This window comes from Lepidochelys kempii, chromosome 2 (genome assembly GCF_965140265.1).
Source record: "Lepidochelys kempii isolate rLepKem1 chromosome 2, rLepKem1.hap2, whole genome shotgun sequence".
NCBI lineage: Eukaryota > Metazoa > Chordata > Testudines > Cheloniidae > Lepidochelys > Lepidochelys kempii.
Window position 1 is genome coordinate 61,735,615 of NC_133257.1, and position 12,658 is coordinate 61,748,272.

At 41.9% G+C, this 12,658-nt stretch overlaps 1 long non-coding RNA gene and 3 other non-coding genes across 10 annotated transcripts; all 4 read left to right on the forward strand.

The window, feature by feature from the left end:
- The first annotated feature begins 90 nt into the window (after positions 1-90).
- LOC140906639 (uncharacterized) lies at positions 91-11,849 on the forward strand. 7 transcript variants are annotated; one of them, XR_012157184.1, is made up of 5 exons: positions 91-283; positions 5,194-5,320; positions 5,885-7,652; positions 8,335-8,422; positions 9,495-11,849. It is a non-coding gene; the product is annotated as an uncharacterized lncRNA (long non-coding RNA). The 7 variants fall into 7 exon arrangements; XR_012157183.1 differs by lacking the exon at positions 91-283 and having other exon boundaries at positions 861-5,320; positions 9,495-10,658; positions 11,241-11,849; XR_012157185.1 differs by lacking the exon at positions 91-283 and having other exon boundaries at positions 861-5,320; positions 9,495-9,653; positions 10,279-11,849.
- LOC140908002 (small nucleolar RNA SNORD87) lies at positions 5,698-5,783 on the forward strand. The gene has a single exon (XR_012157713.1). It is a non-coding gene; the product is annotated as a small nucleolar RNA SNORD87 (small nucleolar RNA).
- Positions 7,382-7,462, forward strand: LOC140908003 (small nucleolar RNA SNORD87). Its single transcript, XR_012157714.1, has one exon. It is a non-coding gene; the product is annotated as a small nucleolar RNA SNORD87 (small nucleolar RNA).
- Positions 8,181-8,260, forward strand: LOC140908004 (small nucleolar RNA SNORD87). Its single transcript, XR_012157715.1, has one exon. It is a non-coding gene; the product is annotated as a small nucleolar RNA SNORD87 (small nucleolar RNA).
- Positions 11,850-12,658: the final 809 nt, after the last annotated feature.

Consider the following 12,658-nt stretch of genomic DNA (forward strand, 5'->3'; position numbering starts at 1 on the left):
GAGGCTGTAGCCTGGGGAGGGGCGGTGCTCGGCACTGCGCAGGCGCATCTCTGACGTGCAGCTCTCATTACTTTAGTGGGACCGGTCCAGGAAGCTGCCGAGCCACACACTCCGGGCGCGGTTGGCGCTCTGTCAATACTTCCGGTCACGCGGGGCAAACGGAAGCGGCGTTTCTCACGTGGCCCAGCTTGGAATCGTTTTAACTGGAGGGATTTCATTGCCTGCTTCCGTTCCTTTTGTGGGTGCGCGCGAGAGAGCAGGAGAGCGGTCAGCGGCCCACGAGGTGCGGGCCTGGGGGAGCAGGGACGGACCGGCGGTCTGGGCTCAGGGGATCCTGTGGGTGGGGGAGGTCTGTGCTGAGGGGATGGATGGGAGGGGGTTCTGTGGCGGTTGGATGGGTGTGCGCGGGTGAAGGGGTTGGGGGGGGGAGGACACGGGCGTGTGTGGGAGCAAGGGGTTGGGGTAGACTGGGGGGTGAAAACAGGGCAGGGCGGTCTGTGCGGGGGAGGGGGATGTGTGGGAGGAGGGGTGAAAGCAGGGCAGGGCGGTCTGTGCGGGGGAGGGGGATGTGTGGGAGGAGGGGTGAAAGCAGGGCAGGGCGGTCTGTGCGGGGGAGGGGGATGGGGATGTGTGGGAGCAGGGGTGAAAGCAGGGGTGAGCCTGAGAAAGATCCAGAATTTACCGATTGTACATTGCCAAAGAGCCACAGTAATATGTCAGCAACCCCCAATCTGCTCCCCCCGATCACAGTGCCTCCCACCCATCTGCAGCCCTGTGATCAGTGCCTCCCACTACCTCCGGATCACCTGTTTCATGGGTGCGGGAGGGAGGGGGGAGTGAGGGCATGGTAAGCACAGTGTAGGGCTCGGGAAGGGGTGTAGCGGGGGGCAGGGCCTGTGGTAGAGCCAGCAGTTGAGCAGTGAGCAACCCCCGCCCCCGGCACATTGGAAAGTTGGCACCTGTAGTTCCAGCCCCAGAGTTGGTGCCTATACAAGGAGCCGCATGTAGCTCTGGAGCCACAGGTTGGCCATCCCTGATCTAAGCTCTTGGACGTGGGAAGCACTGTTAGCTCTGAGAGCCTCCTACTGGATCCTCAATGAAGACTTAACTAGACTTGTTGTTAATTGTCACTGACAGTTTCCAATTCTGGCAATTCCATTGCAAGTCTCACACTGTTTGTTTTTCTTTCATACCCGGTTGCTGGAGGCAAGAAGTTACATGAGACTATCTACAGAGGAGACATTGCCAGTTATATCACTGTAATGTGCTAGTGTGGTTAAACTTCTATAATTACACCAATGTAACTCCCTATGTAGACACTTAGCCCTCAACAATGGTGGCTTTTTTGCCTTCGCTTAACTGCTCTCAGTAACCTAAGCTAAAATACATAAATGCATTCAGACTGGAATAAGAGAGTCTACATGGGGGTATACCTGTATAATTATAGCAGTCTAAATAAACACCCTGTATTGTATTGGTATAACTTTCCCATATAGAGAAACCCTTAGTTTCTAGCCCTCTTGGTTGCAGAGAAAAGCTTAAAAACATGATGCAAGTGCACCCTAATATCTCAGAAACTAAAAGACAAATACAAGAGAGCTGCTGCTAGGAAGTATTATTACAGTAACAGTTGACAGACTATTTAGTCACCGCAGAGAATGTGTAGATTCTTAGACTTGGTCTATACTTAGGCTTTCCTGGCATAGCAATGTCAGTTGGGGGTGTGTGACTTTTTTACACTTCTAACCAACATAGTTGTGCTGGCAATGTTCTGGTATAGACAATTCTACTGGCAGAAAGTTATTTTGCTAGTACAATTTATTTTGCTCGGGGAAGTGGTATAAGATATACTGGGTTAACTTTTGCAGGTTAAGCTAGTTCTACACTAAGTTTGTCAGTATAGAAACTCCTTGTAGATCTTGCTGTTTTCTACAATATTCAAGCTTGCATTAAGAAAATTTCTGCTATAGCTCTCATAGGCTTGGTCACATGTCTCTCTGATGTACCTATGTTGATATACCCCCTCAGTATAGATGCAGCTATTTTGATGGAAGAGTACTTCTGTCAATATAGGTAATATTTAGGGAGGTAGTGTTCCTATAGCAACAGAAAAAACTTTGTCACTGTAGACTGCATCTACACTATGGGGCTATGCTGGCATAGTCTCTGTAGTGTAGACATACCCATAGAAAAAACACCTCTCTGTACACCTCTCTCCTGTAGTTCACCTTGATGTGCTTTTAACTTTGTGGTTGCAAGTGTTAATATGCAGCTGTTTAGAGCTGTTCACACCGGAAATATTTACCCACTGTTTGTCTAGTGTCATTGCAGCTTTGTCTACACACAGACTTTCACTAGCTTAACTGAACATGTGTTTTTTTTTTTAATTGATTCAGAGTTGGTGTACACTACAAAGTTGGGCTGGTTTAACTACATTGCTCAGGGGGCTGTGAAAAATTTCACATCCTGTGCAATGTAATTAAGCTGACCTAAATACCGTTGTAAAAACCACTAGGTTGATAGATGAATTCTTCCATTAAGCTAGCTACCATCCCTTGAGAGGTGGATTTACTACAGAGTCAGACGAACCCCTTCTGAAACTGTAGTACATATCTACACTACAGCAATGCTGCTGCAGCATTTCTACTGTAGACATACCTTAGTTAACTGGTGGAAGTTGTATGTAGATGAGGGCTGTATCTCAGTGTATTAATTTGGATGGTTGTCTTACGACTGTGTGTGTGTTGTATGCCAAACAATCTTTTGATCACTTAACCCCGGGGGGCGGGGGGAGAACCTCATTTTATTTTTAAGTTAAAAAGAAAAAATCACAAACTCCAAGCCCTGGTGGTTATAGTATCAGCTAAGCAAGTTGAACTTGGGTGGGATAGATTATTGTTTAGCAAACCAGTCTTGGTGTAGCTGTACAATATTTTTCAGTGACCCACATCATTTTTTTTATGCTACCACTTTGTGGTATTTAAAATATGAATAGGGAAAAGTAGAATAGGAAACAAAGTTAAAATGTTTGCAAACATCTGTCTCAGCTCAGGAGTACCAAGCAATTAGAGTAAGTATTTCAAGGACAAGTTATATTACTTTGAATTAGAAATCTGATTTGGGCAAAAATATCAAAACCAACTTGTTAAATCCCTGACTACAAAGGAGAATAAATAGTGTACTATTGCTTTAAGGATAAACTATATAGGAAAAAATCTACAAGTCATGAGGAAAATGAATTAATCCCAACCTAATTTGTTGGAAATTGGCTTTGAAGCTAACTAGTAAACTGCCCTCAATATTCCACGTAAGCACCCAGTATACTTTCCTATAATGATAAACAAATATTGAGTGAGAAGATCTTCAAATTCTTAAACAAAAGGATTATAAAAGATCACATGGGTTTATTTAAAAAAAATTCCCTTATCACAAGTTTATTATTAATAAATATTTAAATTGCGGTAGCATCTAAAGACCACAGTGAGGTTGGATCCCTTTGTGCTAGGCACAAAAAGTTGACAGCAGTACAATCCTGAATAGGACATGGGGGCATACATCTCAAATAGCTGTGTTTGCCTTGTTTGCTGGGGAGCTTGATAGCATTGGGGGAGAAAGGAATCCTCAAGTCTAACAAATGTTATACAAATAGCCATCAGTTTTCGTTTTATGGTATGCAAATATAACTTCAGAAATTCTGCTACTTGTGGGGTTCTAAAAGAGAACAAAGTTGATGTGATTGTTTTTATAAATTGGAAAAGTACTTTTAAAAATATAATGTTGAAGTCCTGAGAGATGAGCGGCAGGTTTCCTGGTTTCTCTTTGAATGTCTGATTCCACAAAGTATTGACAATTACAATGAAAATGAGAGTTTAGAAATCAGCTAGTTCTTTCAGACCTCTGGTACCTTGCACAGTGTCTCTGGCAGAGAAACCAGGAAGTATATAATTTTAAGTGGAATTTAAATTCTAATAATCTTAATCTTGACACAATTTTAAAAATGGAGTGAATGTAATTTACACTTTAAAAATGGGGCAGATGACCTGCTAACATGTTTTATATACACTGTGATTTGAACGGATAGAGTTTCTAGTGGAAATGAATAGAGGTAATTTCCTATTATGTCCTCCTCATAATGGCATCTCCACCATTTCTGAGACTAATCAAATGTGATTATAGTTGCACTAACACATTATTTTGAACAAACTGCTCTGTTTGCAAATTAAATAGCTAATTTCTTATTTGAGACTTGCTTTTAGACACCTAGTTTATTTTACTACAGCTTGCATATGTTTTGTGAAATTGAGCAGGATTTCATTAGGCAATAGGAGACGTTTACTATTGGCAAATCATCTTTATTGATTATTTTGAGTTATTTTCAGTCTTTCAAGTCTTCCAAATAATGATAAATTGAACAGCTAAATAACCTTACTGCTGCTGATATGCCTTCATAAATCATTTTCATCAGCAGCTGGGTGTCCAAATTCTAATGATAAATTGCCCCTTTGTCTCTGGGGAGTTTGGTTAGAGACTTGTCCAGTGGTCCTGACCATGCCCTTTCCATAATATAGTGACATACTTAAGAGCAGTAGTTGTCTTGGGACTCCATTGTAGTGGGATCTTGGTTTGGTAGTCTCAGAGGCAGCATAATCTTGGTAAGAGTTCTGACCTTGAATTGAACCTTCAGGGAATGTGCCATTGTGCTTACACGGAGACCTGTGCTCCCAAAGTGAGGTAAATATAACCTTTAACCTTAGTTCATCTTTCATACTTGTCAAACCCAACTGGATGAAAAAAGCAATGGCTACTCATTAGGAACATCATACTCTTGTAAAATCAATAACTCTGCATAGTGGAACATGCTTAAACACGTAGACTTACCCACAACACATTCTTTTAATGGGCAAAATATTAATGCCTTCTGTTTAACCTTTTTGTCTCTTAAAAAATTGTGACATTTTACTGAACTTATCCCAGAACTCTCTTAATAAAAATGGTTTAATATCAAATTGTCACTGGGATCAGTGTTGCTTCACTGATATAATTGGTCCATTTGGCCCATTTTGGTCCTTTTGGCCCATTTTCCAAGTGAATGATAAAAATTCCTGCTACTCAGGTTGCAGTAGAACTCCAAATAAGCCAAATAATTTGACTTCCTGTCAACTGTTCAAAATGTCTGGAACTCTTTTCTTTTAGGTAATGAGGATAGAATCAGCTGTTAGTATTTGTTTCTGATGGTACTGCAAGTTTACTGTGTGGACTCTGCCATGCTACTCCTCTGTAACCAGCAAGGTGTCACGTGAACTGTTAAAGAAATAAGCCTGTGAGTATATTGTTGGGATTTTTTTTTACTGTAAATACACAGTGCTCGGAGAGCTTCTGCAAGCTAGCAACCAGGAAGCTGTTTTCTGTTAAATCCAGACCCAAGTCACTGTGGTTTTGCAAATTTTGATTTTGCAGGGGGCAAAAGAAGCAAGACGGCAGTGAGGAAAACCATTACTTGTCAGTTTTTGCTTTTCATGCGACTGAGTGTTCTGTATTAACAAATGCAGATTACTTCAAAATATGTACCTACATGTTGGCAAACTGTCCAGCATCTCAGCCACTCAGGACAAAGTGCTGAGGTGCATGTGTTTTCATAGCTTGAAGTTGGCCTTTTCCCATGCAGTAATAACTGTATCAAAGATGGGAAGTTGCTTCACTGGCATAATGATGATTTCTTTTTTGCCGTTTACCCAACTGAATGTCATTTCATTGATGTATAGTTCTAAATCTGAGGTGCCAGTACATCTGTTAAGTAAATCAAATAATGAGGAATTTGTAGAATCCAGTGGTCCATGTGAATTTATAACTTTTTTTTTTTCATCCCCTGCCCCAAACACCGCAGATGAGCATTGGCCTCTGAGATTGTGTTGCTCTGTCCAGAAAACCCTATATTGTGAGATAGCAGCATTTGAAAGCCTTACCTGAAGCCTGCCAGCTCTCACCTGAACTGCTGAGGTAATTTAAATGCTTATCTTTTGCATTTCAGTATTTCAGCTGTAGGACACCAGAGGATTTGTTGAGAAGCTTATTGCATAGACAAGTAATACATTAATCAGATAGCAGAGTTCACTCTGGTTCTCCTGAACAAACAGAATAAATCCCAGAATACTCAGATACAAGCTGTTCTCTTTAGAAACCAGAGAGCAAAGATAGCTACACTTCACCTGGCCATTCATCCCCATTCTACACTGGTGGAGTCCACACAGTGGCAAATATAATTACCACACTTGTGACTAAAAATGTGGAGGAAACTAATTTCTTAAATGGTTCTGAAGCTAACCGGCACTCTGAACCTTTAATTCTTGTAAAGAGATTTGTGTAATAACGTGGGGCCTGATCTTCAGACTGTGGCTTGCTTTTGCACTTAGAATGAATTGCTGGAAAAAAGCATGATTAATTTTGTGGATGCAAAATTAAACCCCAGCTTGAAGGCCGGGTTTAACTTGTAGTTCTAGGATGCTTATTTTATACTTCTAAAGAGATGTCACTATATTAATGTTTTCTTTGTGATCAAATACTTAGTTTTAGTCTCATAGCATTAAATGCTCATCATAGATGGGAAGTTGCTTTGTTGGCATAATTTCTTTTTGCCATTTACCCAACTGATTGTTTTGATGATGTATCTCAAATGCCAGCCAAAAAACGAATAAGCTAAAAAGTGCCTATGGATCAAATTCATGATCATCCTCATGTTTCTAATATTAAATTTTTCTTTAAAATAGTGAGAATTGAGTCAGTTGTGATGTTTATTTCAAATGTTTTTACAAGTCCCATGTACTTTGTGTACAGCCAGCAAAATGTCGTATCAACTGGTAAAGTAATAAAAATGAGTCTGTTGCTTTTCTTTTCTATCAATAGTAGAAATCAGAATCCAATAAGAGAGTGAGATCTTCAGCTGGGGAAAATCTCTACAGAATATATCCATGATGCTTTCCCATGATGTCCCTGAAACTATGCTGGCTTATACCAGCTGAGGATCTGGCTTGGTGCTCAAGGGCTTCATTCGGCCAGCAGCTGGGAAGCTGTTCCTATTTTTATCCAGCCCCTGTCATTGTAGTGATCTTTTTTTTTTTTTCTGTTACAGCAGTCTAAAAGATAAATTGGAAACTGGAATGGGAGGCAAAAAATTACACTAGTTTTGTGCTTTGTTTTTATATTGAAGAAAATAATTGAAATTAAAGTAATTTAAAATACATATGCATCACATAGGGGCAAAATGACATACTGCAGAAATATAGTTTTTGTCCAGATTATCATACCACACGTATTGCAGGAATACAAATTCTCATCTTGAAATTAACTACATTTCATTAAATCAGCACTCAGACAACGTGATGTTACTGGCATAATGATGATTTCCTTTTGCCGTTTACCCATCTGAATGTATGTTGATGTGTATGTTCAAATCTGAGATGCCAGTAAAAATTTGGATAAACTCGGTAACTTAGTTTGTCAGCATGATAAGTTTTATACATTTTTATTTCTGCAATTTTTTCAGTAGGAAATACCTTCGTTATGTGATTTACTGAGCTTGGATACATTCAGAAATGCCATTTTCCTGACTTTGTCCTGCTCTTTGAAGCCGGCAAGAGTTGTTTTGAATTCTCAAGGTAACTTGGGGTGGGGGGATGTCTTGTTTTTGTGATGCCGTTGTGTATATATCTCTATACTGAAAAGAATGAAACCTAGCACAGCGAAGATAGATAGAAGTCTAGGTTAAAATATGTGAACCAACACAACAAATGAGTCATGGAGAGCAGTCCTTTAAAAAGTTGTGAGGAAATAGCCCTCTGACCATTCTGGGTAGGGACTCAACATTTGGAAAAGCTTAACAATCTTTCAGATGATTCAGCCCAACTTAAAACTAATTTCAGAAATTTTCATGAGACTAAAAGGAAAATATAGTGGCTGATTTCAAAGTCAGCCAGACCTCCTTGAGTTCCAAATGTTTGGGTTACATGTGATCATGTTAATATTTCTTTGAGAAAAGAAAGGTTTAAATAAAAAGGACAAAGGATCTAATTTTGTGGAACTGAACCTCTTAAATTGTATTATGATAGCCTCTTCCCCATATGCATAATTGTCCATGAGACAACTAATAAACTTTAGTTTCGTCTTGGGTGGCAGACTGTTGCTTTGATGGCCTAATGATGATGATCTTTTGCCGTTTACCCATCTGATTCTTTTTGATGAGAACATTTGAGTCTGATGTGCCATCTTAATTTTGAGTTAGCTAGATTACATAAACCATGAATCCAGTTTAAGTCTATTGCTTATGCCTTTTCTTTTCAGAACAAGGATTTAAATCAGCTGTGGTCTTAACTGCACATTAGACAACATATTTAACTTGCAGCTACCAAGAAGTCCTACAGTTTTCACGGTATTTTGAATGTTTCGAGGAGTTAATTTTTCTGTCATCTTTGTTTCGATATTTTAACTGTATCCTAAAGCAAATATCGGTCTGAACTGATATAATGAAAACTGATCAGAACCTTCTCTAGGGCAGGTTTTTTATTGTAATTAAACAAAATTGCTGAGTACTTTTCTTTGAGAGAATTCTTAGTATCAGCTTTCATCTCAACTCTAAAATACATGGTAACCCTGTCAATTTCTGATTTAAAAGCAATTACATTTAATCTGCTGTCCTAAGTGTATTAAATCAGTCTTTCAAAAGTAAATGTTTAGCTCATAAAAAATGCTAGATTGACAGCTCTAGTTTTTTCCAGTGGCCAGACATAATGTGGGCAGTAGCAATATGAGCTTTCCTAATCCCAGCCTGAGTTGACGGGACCACCACTAGGGGTGAAGAGGGTAATTGTGTTCACACCCATTGAGATCTTGTCCTTTGCTTTGCCTGACAACAAGCATATAAGATATGATGGTGATTTTGTAATGCAGTCCCCTGTCTGCAATAAACAATCCTGAAACTACCAAATTGTGTGATGCTGACTTAGTCATTTATAAAGGCAAAGGGAAAATTCAAAAGCAAATTCAAGGTTCTATTACCAAGAAAATCTTCCAATCACAAGACATTTTCTCTCCAAAGGCACAGTGTTTACTCAATTATAGCTACCTCCCCTCATAGTGAGAATAGCCTGCTATGCAGTTCTAAAAAGACCCAATTTGTTTTTTTTTAAATAAAAAGTCTAACCTTGCATTTACATTAACATGCTGGCAACAACTCCACACTTCTATATGAATAACCTTTTTTACATCAAATGAAAAGCTCACTAATCTGAGCCAGTTTCTCAACATTACATCTGTTTCCAGTTTCCTCAACATTGTGTCCATCTTTATATCATTTTCTTCAATCTTGCGATGTTTCTGGCAAGTTGGGCTTCAGCAATGAACATCAATCTCTGCAAAAAGTCGGTTTCACACAATATCCTCATACCTACATTTCACTTCTTTTCCAGTGCATTTTTTTTTTTGTTTTCATTATATCTATACAGTTCAGTTCTCATTCCTTCTGAGTTGGAAACTGATTCCCTTCACTACATCTACTTCTCAGGCATGTTGTGAGAGGAAGCCCTGTGAACCCGGGGAAAAGATGAGGGTGTTCTGTCTTTCTGCACCAAAGAATCTGCGAGAGGCATGTACATTACATACAGGTATGACCTGACCTGAAAAAGCATAAATTTAATTAGCTTCTTGTGGTCAAATGTGGAAGTGAGTTTCAGTTTTCGTCTTGATGACTTTTCACTAAGCCCTGGTCTACACTAGGACTTTAGGTTGAATTTAGCAGCCTTAAATCAATGTAAACCTGCACCTGTCCACACGATGAAGTCCTTTATTTCGACTTAAAGGGCTCTTAAGATCAGTTTCCTTACTCCACCCCTGACAAGTGGATTAGCGCTTAAATCGGCCTTGCCGGGTCGAATTTGGGGTACTATGGACACAATTCGACAGTATTGGCCTCCGGGAGCTATCCCAGAGTGCTCCATTGTGACCGCTCTGGACAGCACTCTCAACTCAGATGCACTGGCCAGGTAGACAGGAAAAGAACCACGAACTTTTGAATCTCGTTTCCTGTTTGGCCACCGTGGCAAGCTGCAGGTGACCATGCAGAGCTCATCAGCAGAGTTGACCATGATGGAGTTCCAGAATAGCAAAAGAGCTCCAGCATGGACTGAACAGGAGGTACGGGATCTGATCGCTGTATGGGGAGAGGAATCCGTGCTATCAGAACTCTGTTCCAGTTTTCGAAATGCCAAAACCTTTGTCAAAATCTCCCAGGGCATGAAGGACAGAGGTCATAACAGGGACCCGAAGCAGTGCTGCGTGAAACTGAAGGAGCTGAGGCAAGCCTACCAGAGAGGCAAACGGCTGCTCCGGGTCAGAGCCCTAAACATGCCGCTTCTATGATGAGCTGCATGCCATTTTAGGGGGTTCAGCCACCACTACCCCAGCCGTGTTGTTTGACTCCTTCAATGGAGATGGAGGCAATACGGAAGTAGGTTTTGGGGACGAAGAAGATGATAGCTCACAGCAAGTAAGCGGAGAAACTGGTTTTCCTGACAGCCAGGAACTGTTTCTCACCCTGGACCTGGAGCCAGTACCCCTCGAACCCACCCAAGGCTACTTTCTGGACCCGGCAGGCGGAGAAGGGACCTCCGGTGAGTGTACCTTTTAAAATACTATACATGGTTTAAAAGCAAGCATGTGAAAGGATTACTTTGCCCTGGCATTCGCGGCTCTTCTGGATGTACTCCCAAAGCCTTTGCAAAAGGTTTCTGGGGAGGGCAGCCTTATTTCGTCCTTCATGGTAGGACACTTTACCACTCCAGGCCAGTAACACGTACTCGGGAATCATTGTACAACAAAGCATTGCAGTGTATGTTTGCTGGCATTCAAACAACATCCGTTCTTTATCTCTGTGTTATCCTCAGAGTGAGAGATCATTCATGATCACCTGGTTGAAATAGGGTGCTTTTCTTCAGGGGACACTCAGAGGAGCCCGCTCCTGCTGGGCTGCTTACCTGTGGCTGAACGGAAATGTTCCCCATTGTTAGCCACGGGGAGGGAGGAGGGTTGAGGGGGTAGCCACGCGGTAGGGGGAGGCAAAATGCAACCTTGTAACGAAAGCACATGTGCTGTGTATGTAATGTTAACAGCAAGGTTTACCCTGAAAGAGTGTAGCCACTGTTTTATAAAATGTGTCTTTTTAAATACCGCTGTTCCTTCTTTTTCTCCACCAGCTGCATGTGTTTCAATGATCACAGGATCTTCTCCTTCCCAGAGGCTAGTGAAGATTAGAAAGGAGAAAAAAAAAAACGCACTTGTGATGAAATGTTCTCTGAGCTCATGCTGTCCTCCTACACTGACAAAGCACAGACGAATGCGTGGAGGCAAATAATGTCAGAGTGCAGGAAAGCACAAAATGACCAGTAGGAGAGGTTGCGGACTGAAGACAGGGCTGAAGCTCAAATCTGGCGGCAGCATGATGAGAGGAGGCATGATTCAATGCTGAGGCTGCTGGAGGACCAAACCAGTATGCTCCAGTGTATGGTTGAGCTGCAGCAAAGGCAGCTGGAGCACAGACTGCCACTACAGCCCCTGTGTAACCAACCGCCCTCCTCCCCAAGTTCCATAGCCTCCACACCCAGACGCCCGAGAACATGGTGGGGGGGGCCACCAGCCAACCAGCCACTCCACCACAGAGGATTGCCCAAAAAAAAGAGAGCTGGCATTCAACAAATTTTAAAGTTGTAAACTTTAAAAATGCTGTGTGGCATTTTCCTTCCCTCCTCCACCACCCCTTCTGGGCTACCTGTTTGTGTGATGAATGAATAAAGAATGCATGAATGTGAAGCAACAATGACTTTATTGCCTCTGTAAGCAATGATTAAAGGGAGGAGGGGAGGGTGGTTAGCTTGCAGGGAAGTAGAGTGAACCAAGGGGCGTGGGGTTTCATCAAGGAGAAACAAACAGAACTTTCACACCGTAGCCTGGCCAGTCATGAAACTGGTTTCCAAAGCTTCTCTGATGTGTACCGTGCCCTCCTGTGCTCTTCTAACCGCCCTGGTGTCTGGCTGCGTGTAACCAGCAGCCAGGCGATTTGCCTCAACCTCCCACCCTGCCATAAACATCTCCCCCTTACTCTCACAGATATTGTGGAGCACACAGCAAGCAGCAATAACAGTGGGAATATTGGTTTCGCTGAGGTCTAAGTGAGTCAGTAAACTGCGCCAGCGCGCCTTTAAACAACCAAATGCACATTCTGAACTTGCTCAGCCTGTAGTTGAACAGCTCCTGACTACTGTCCAGGCTGCCTGTGTATGGCTTCATGAGCCATGGTATTAAGGGGTAGGCTGGGTCCCCAAGGGTACATATAAGCATTTCAATGTCCCCAACAGTTATTTTCTGGTCTGGGAATAAAGTCCCTTCCTGCAGCTTTTGAAACAGACCAGAGTTCCTGAAGATGCGAGTGTCATGTACCTTTCCCAGCCATCCCACGTTGATGTTGGTGAAACGTCCCTTGTGATCCACCAGAGCTTGCAGCACTATTGAAAAGTACCCCTTGTGGTTTATGTACTTGTCGGCTTGGTGCTCCGGTGCCAAGATAGGGATATGGGTTCTGCCTATGGGCCCACCACAGTCAGGGAATCCCATTGCA